Here is a 7,500-nt window from a genome sequence, read left to right on the forward strand (position 1 = left end):
GGAACAGAGAGGATCAGACAGGAACAGACAGGAACAGACAGGAACAGAGAGGAACAGACAGGAACAGAGAGGATCAGACAGGAACAGACAGGAACAGACAGGAACAGAGAGGAACAGACAGGAACAGACAGTAACAGACAGGAACAGAGAGGATCAGACAGGAACAGACAGGAACAGAGAGGAACAGACAGGAACAGACAGGAACAGAGAGGAACAGACAGGAACAGAGAGGAACAGACAGGTACAGAGAGGAACAGACAGGAACAGACAGGAACAGAGAGGAACAGAGAGGAACAGACAGGAACAGACAGGAACAGACAGGAACAGACAGGAACAGAGAGGAACAGACAGGAACAGAGAGGAACAGACAGGAACAGAGAGGAACAGACAGGAACAGACAGGAACAGAGAGGAACAGAGAGGAACAGATAGGAACAGACAGGAACAGACAGGAACAGAGAGGAACAGACAGGAACAGAGAGGATCAGACAGGAACAGACAGGAACAGACAGGAACAGAGAGGAACAGACAGGAACAGAGTGGATCAGACAGGAACAGACAGGAACAGACAGGAACAGAGAGGAACAGACAGGAACAGACAGGAACAGACAGTAACAGACAGTAACAGACAGGAACAGAGAGGATAAGACAGGAACAGACAGGAACAGAGAGGAACAGACAGGAACAGACAGGAACAGAGAGGAACAGACAGGAACAGAGAGGAACAGAGAGGAACAGACAGGAACAGACAGGAACAGACAGGAACAGACAGGAACAGAGAGGAACAGACAGGAACAGAGAGGAACAGACAGGAACAGACAGGAACAGACAGGAACAGAGAGGAACAGAGAGGAACAGACAGGAACAGAGAGGAACAGACAGGAACAGAGAGGAACAGACAGGAACAGAGAGGAACAGACAGGAACAGACAGGAACAGAGAGGAACAGACAGGAACAGAGAGGAACAGAGAGGGACAGAGAGAAACAGACAGGAACAGACAGGAACAGAACAGTAGTAGCGTATCTCTCTCTCCTTCCTCTCCTTTCCTTCCTGTCTCTCACCTTTTCCTTTCATGCTCCTCATCTCTCTCTTTCTTTTTCCCCCACAATCCAGCCACCACCCTCACATCAAAACAACATTCCCTGTCCTCTCCTCCTCTCTCTCTCTCTCTCTCTCTCTCTTTTCTTGTTTTCCTCAAAACCTTTACTCCTCCCCGGGGATACTTCTCCCTGAGCTGACAGTCACTGAGCCCTCCCTCCTTCCCTCCCTCCCTCCCTCCCTCTGTCTCTCTCCTCCGTTCTGTCCGTTCTGCCTCAGTGATTCACCCCCCCCAGAGAGAGAGAGAGAGCGCGCTAGAGAGAGAGAGCATTGCTTTATGAGGATTATAATAGAGTAGACAAAGAAGTGAAGAGAAGAGATGATGAACAGTATTAGAGAGTCTCCTGTCTGATGAACAGTATTAGAGAGAGTTTCCTGTCTGATGAACAGTATTAGAGAGAGTCTCCTGTCTGATGAACAGAGAGTCTCCTGTCTGATGAACAGAGAGTCTCCTGTCTGATGAACAGTATTAGAGAGAGTCTCCTGTCTGATGAACAGTATTAGAGAGAGTCTCCTGTCTGATGAACAGTATTAGAGAGAGTCTCCTGTCTGATGAACAGTATTAGAGAGTCTCCTGTCTGATGAACAGAGAGTCTCCTGTCTGATGAACAGTATTAGAGAGAGTCTCCTGTCTGATGAACAGTATTAGAGAGAGTCTCCTGTCTGATGAACAGAGAGTCTCCTGTCTGATGAACAGAGAGTCTCCTGTCTGATGAACAGTATTAGAGAGAGTCTCCTGTCTGATGAACAGTATTAGAGAGAGTCTCCTGTCTGATGAACAGAGAGTCTCCTGTCTGATGAACAGAGAGTCTCCTGTCTGATGAACAGAGAATCTCCTGTCTGATGAACAGTATTAGAGAGAGTCTCCTGTCTGATGAACAGTATTAGAGAGAGTCTCCTGTCTGATGAACAGAGAGTCTCCTGTCTGATGAACAGAGAGTCTCCTGTCTGATGAACAGAGAGTCTCCTGTCTGATGAACAGAGAGTCTCCTGTCTGATGAACAGAGAGTCTCCTGTCTGATGAACAGTATTAGAGAGAGTCTCCTGTCTGATGAACAGAGAGTCTCCTGTCTGATGAACAGAGAGTCTCCTGTCTGATGAACAGTATTAGAGAGAGTCTCCTGTCTGATGAACAGAGAGTCTCCTGTCTGATGAACAGAGAGTCTCCTGTCTGATGAACAGTATTAGAGAGAGTCTCCTGTCTGATGAACAGAGAGTCTCCTGTCTGATGAACAGTCTCCTCCTGTCTGATGAACAGAGAGTCTCCTGTCAGATGAACAGAGAGTCTCCTGTCTGATGAACAGAGAGTCTCCTGTCAGATGAACAGAGAGTCTCCTGTCTGATGAACAGTATTAGAGAGAGTCTCCTGTCTGATGAACAGAGAGTCTCCTGTCTGATGAACAGAGAGTCTCCTGTCTGATGAACAGTATTAGAGAGAGTCTCCTGTCTGATGAACAGAGAGTCTCCTGTCTGATGAACAGAGAGTCTCCTGTCTGATGAACAGTATTAGAGAGAGTCTCCTGTCTGATGAACAGAGAGTCTCCTGTCTGATGAACAGAGAGTCTCCTGTCTGATGAACAGTATTAGAGAGAGTCTCCTGTCTGATGAACAGAGAGTCTCCTGTCTGATGAACAGAGAGTCTCCTGTCTGATGAACAGAGAGTCTCCTGTCTGATGAACAGTATTAGAGAGAGTCTCCTGTCTGATGAACAGTATTAGAGAGAGTCTCCTGTCTGATGAACAGAGAGTCTCCTGTCTGATGAACAGAGAGTCTCCTGTCTGATGAACAGAGAGTCTCCTGTCTGATGAACAGAGAGTCTCCTGTCTGATGAACAGTCTCCTGTCTGATGAACAGTATTAGAGAGAGTCTCCTGTCTGATGAACAGTATTAGAGAGAGTCTCCTGTCAGATGAACAGTATTAGAGAGAGTCTCCTGTCTGATGAACAGTATTAGAGAGAGTCTCCTGTCTGATGAACAGTATTAGAGAGTCGGCGTTCCAATTCGTCCAAAAAAGTGTTCGATGGGGTTGAGGTCAGGGCTCTGTGCAGTCCAGTGAAGTTCTTTCACACCGATCTCGACAAACCATTTCTGTTATGGACCTCGCTTTGTGCATGGGGGCATTGTCCTGCTGAAACAGGAAAGGGCCTTCTCCAAACTGTTACCACAAAGTGTGAAGCACAGAATCATCTAGAATGTCATTGAATGCTGTAGTGTTACGATTTCGCTTCACTGGGACTAAAGGGCCCGAAATATGAAAAACAGCCCCCAGACCATTATTCCTCCTCCACCAAACTTTACAGTTGGTACTATGCATTGGGGCAGGTAGCGTTCCCCTGGAATCTGCCAAAACCAGATTCGTCCGTCGGACTGCCAGATGTTGAAGCGTGATTCATCCCTCCAGAGAACACGTTTCCACTGCTCCAGAGTCCAATGGCGGTGAGCTTTACACCCCTCCAGCCGACACTTGACATTGCACATGGTGATCTTAGGCTTGTGTGCAGCTGCTCGGCCATGGAAACCCATTTCATGAAGCTCCTGACGAACAGTTATTGTGCTGACGTTGCTTCCAGAGGCAGTTTGGAACTCGGTAGTGAGGGGTTGCAACTGAGGACAGATTACTTTTACCCGCTAGGTGCTTCAGCACTCAGCGGCCCCGTTCTGTGAGCTTGTGTGGCTTACCACTTCGCGGCTGAGCCGTTGTTGCTCCTAGACATTTCCACTTCACAATAACAGCACTTACAGTTGACCGGGGGCAGCTCTAGTAGGGCAGCAATTTGACAAACTGACTTGTTGGTAAGGTGGCGTCCTATGACGATGCCACGTTGAAAGTCACTGAGCTCTTCAGTACGGGCCATTCTACTGCCAATGTTTGTCTATGGAGATTGCATGGCTCTGTGCTCGATTTTAACACCTGTCACCAATGGGTGTGGCTGAAATAGAATCGTCTTATTTGATACCAGTTAGCATCGTGGCAAGAAAACAAAACACAAAGCGGATTTAACTTCTTTAGGAAAATAGCCCTGATGTTGTAAACAAACAACATTATGGTTTATATGGAATAAAGAGCTGAGTCTCCTACAGGTTTATAAAGGACTAAAGAGCTGAGTCTCCTACAGGTTTATATGGACTAAAGAGCTGAGTCTCTTACAGGTTTATAAAGGACCAAAGAGCTGGGTCTCCTACAGGTTTATAAAGGACTAAAGAGCTGAGTCTCCTACAGGTTTATAAAGGACTAAAGAGTTGGGTCTCCTACAGGTTTATAAAGGACTAAAGAGCTGAGTCTCCTACAGGTTTATAAAGGACTAAAGAGCTGGGTCTCCTACAGGTTTATAAAGGACTAAAGAGCTGAGTCTCCTACAGGTTTATAAAGGACTAAAGAGCTGAGTCTCCTACAGGTTTAAAAAGGACTAAAGAGCTGGGTCTCCTACAGGTTTATAAAGGACTAAAGAGCTGGGTCTCCTACAGGTTTATAAAGGACTAAAGAGCTGGGTCTCCTACAGGTTTATAAAGGACTAAAGAGCTGAGTCTCCTACAGGTTTATATGGACTAAAGAGCTGAGTCTCCTACAGGTTTATAAAGGACTAAAGAGCTGGGTCTCCTACAGGTTTATAAAGGACTAAAGAGCTGAGTCTCCTACAGGTTTATAAAGGACTAAAGAGCTGGGTCTCCTACAGGTTTATAAAGGACTAAAGAGCTGGGTCTCCTACAGGTTTATAAAGGACTAAAGAGCTGGGTCTCCTACAGGTTTATAAAGGACTAAAGAGCTGGGTCTCCTACAGGTTTATAAAGGACTAAAGAGCTGAGTCTCCTACAGGTTTATATGGACTAAAGAGCTGAGTCTCCTACAGGTTTATAAAGGACTAAAGAGCTGAGTCTCCTACAGGTTTATAAAGGACTAAAGAGCTGAGTCTCCTACAGGTTTATATGGACTAAAGAGCTGAGTCTCCTACAGGTTTATAAAGGACTAAAGAGCTGAGTCTCCTACAGGTTTATATGGACTAAAGAGCTGAGTCTCCTACAGGTTTATAAAGGACTAAAGAGCTGGGTCTCCTACAGGTTTATAAAGGACTAAAGAGCTGAGTCTCCTACAGGTGTATATGGACTAAAGAGCTGAGTCTCCTACAGGTTTATAAAGGACTAAAGAGCTGAGTCTCCTACAGGTTTATAAAGGACTAAAGAGTTGGGTCTCCTACAGGTTTATAAAGGACTAAAGAGTTGGGTCTCCTACAGGTTTATAAAGGACTAAAGAGCTGAGTCTCCTACAGGTTTATAAAGGACTAAAGAGCTGAGTCTCCTACAGGTTTATATAGACTAAAGAGCTGGGTCTCCTACAGGTTTATAAAGGACTAAAGAGTTGGGTCTCCTACAGGTTTATAAAGGACTAAAGAGCTGAGTCTCCTACAGGTTTATAAAGGACTAAAGAGTTGGGTCTCCTACAGGTTTATAAAGGACTAAAGAGCTGGGTCTCCTACAGGTTTATAAAGGACTAAAGAGCTGAGTCTCCTACAGGTTTATAAAGGACTAAAGAGCTGGGTCTCCTACAGGTTTATAAAGGACTAAAGAGCTGGGTCTCCTACAGGTTTATAAAGGACTAAAGAGCTGAGTCTCCTACAGGTTTATATGGACTAAAGAGCTGAGTCTCCTACAGGTTTATAAAGGACTAAAGAGCTGGGTCTCCTACAGGTTTATAAAGGACTAAAGAGCTGGGTCTCCTACAGGTTTATAAAGGACTAAAGAGCTGAGTCTCCTACAGGTTTATAAAGGACTAAAGAGCTGAGTCTCCTACAGGTTTATAAAGGACCAAAGAGCTGGGTCTCCTACAGGTTTATAAAGGACTAAAGAGCTGAGTCTCCTACAGGTTTATAAAGGACTAAAAAGTTGGGTCTCCTACAGGTTTATAAAGGACTAAAGAGCTGAGTCTCCTACAGGTTTATAAAGGACTAAAGAGCTGGGTCTCCTACAGGTTTATAAAGGACTAAAGAGCTGAGTCTCCTACAGGTTTATAAAGGACTAAAGAGCTGAGTCTCCTACAGGTTTATAAAGGACTAAAGAGCTGGGTCTCCTACAGGTTTATAAAGGACTAAAGAGCTGGGTCTCCTACAGGTTTATAAAGGACTAAAGAGCTGGGTCTCCTACAGGTTTATAAAGGACTAAAGAGCTGAGTCTCCTACAGGTTTATATGGACTAAAGAGCTGAGTCTCCTACAGGTTTATAAAGGACTAAAGAGCTGGGTCTCCTACAGGTTTATAAAGGACTAAAGAGCTGAGTCTCCTACAGGTTTATAAAGGACTAAAGAGCTGGGTCTCCTACAGGTTTATAAAGGACTAAAGAGCTGGGTCTCCTACAGGTTTATAAAGGACTAAAGAGCTGGGTCTCCTACAGGTTTATAAAGGACTAAAGAGCTGGGTCTCCTACAGGTTTATAAAGGACTAAAGAGCTGAGTCTCCTACAGGTTTATATGGACTAAAGAGCTGAGTCTCCTACAGGTTTATATGGACTAAAGAGCTGAGTCTCCTACAGGTTTATATGGACTAAAGAGCTGAGTCTCCTACAGGTTTATAAAGGACTAAAGAGCTGGGTCTCCTACAGGTTTATAAAGGACTAAAGAGCTGAGTCTCCTACAGGTGTATATGGACTAAAGAGCTGAGTCTCCTACAGGTTTATAAAGGACTAAAGAGCTGAGTCTCCTACAGGTGTATATGGACTAAAGAGCTGAGTCTCCTACAGGTTTATAAAGGACTAATGAGCTGAGTCTCCTACAGGTTTATAAAGGACTAAAGAGTTGGGTCTCCTACAGGTTTATAAAGGACTAAAGAGTTGGGTCTCCTACAGGTTTATAAAGGACTAAAGAGCTGAGTCTCCTACAGGTTTATAAAGGACTAAAGAGCTGAGTCTCCTACAGGTTTATATAGACTAAAGAGCTGGGTCTCCTACAGGTTTATAAAGGACTAAAGAGTTGGGTCTCCTACAGGTTTATAAAGGACTAAAGAGCTGAGTCTCCTACAGGTTTATAAAGGACTAAAGAGCTGGGTCTCCTACAGGTTTATAAAGGACTAAAGAGCTGAGTCTCCTACAGGTTTATATGGACTAAAGAGCTGGGTCTCCTACAGGTTTATAAAGGACTAAAGAGCTGGGTCTCCTACAGGTTTATAAAGGACTAAAGAGCTGAGTCTCCTACAGGTTTATAAAGGACTAAAGAGCTGAGTCTCCTACAGGTGTATATGGACTAAAGAGCTGAGTCTCCTACAGGTTTATAAAGGACTAATGAGCTGAGTCTCCTACAGGTTTATAAAGGACTAAAGAGTTGGGTCTCCTACAGGTTTATAAAGGACTAAAGAGTTGGGTCTCCTACAGGTTTATAAAGGACTAAAGAGCTGAGTCTCCTACAGGTTTATAAAGGAC

General features: G+C 44.6%; 1 protein-coding gene across 1 annotated transcript in view; it reads right to left on the reverse strand.

The window, feature by feature from the left end:
* The window catches only part of LOC118936869 (paired box protein Pax-5-like), a 124,795-nt gene that overhangs the window by 2,131 nt on the left and 115,164 nt on the right, over positions 1-7,500 (reverse strand). The gene's annotated exons all lie outside the window — the stretch shown is intronic.

Source organism: Oncorhynchus mykiss, chromosome 10 (assembly GCF_013265735.2).
Source record: "Oncorhynchus mykiss isolate Arlee chromosome 10, USDA_OmykA_1.1, whole genome shotgun sequence".
Classification (NCBI taxonomy): domain Eukaryota; kingdom Metazoa; phylum Chordata; class Actinopteri; order Salmoniformes; family Salmonidae; genus Oncorhynchus; species Oncorhynchus mykiss.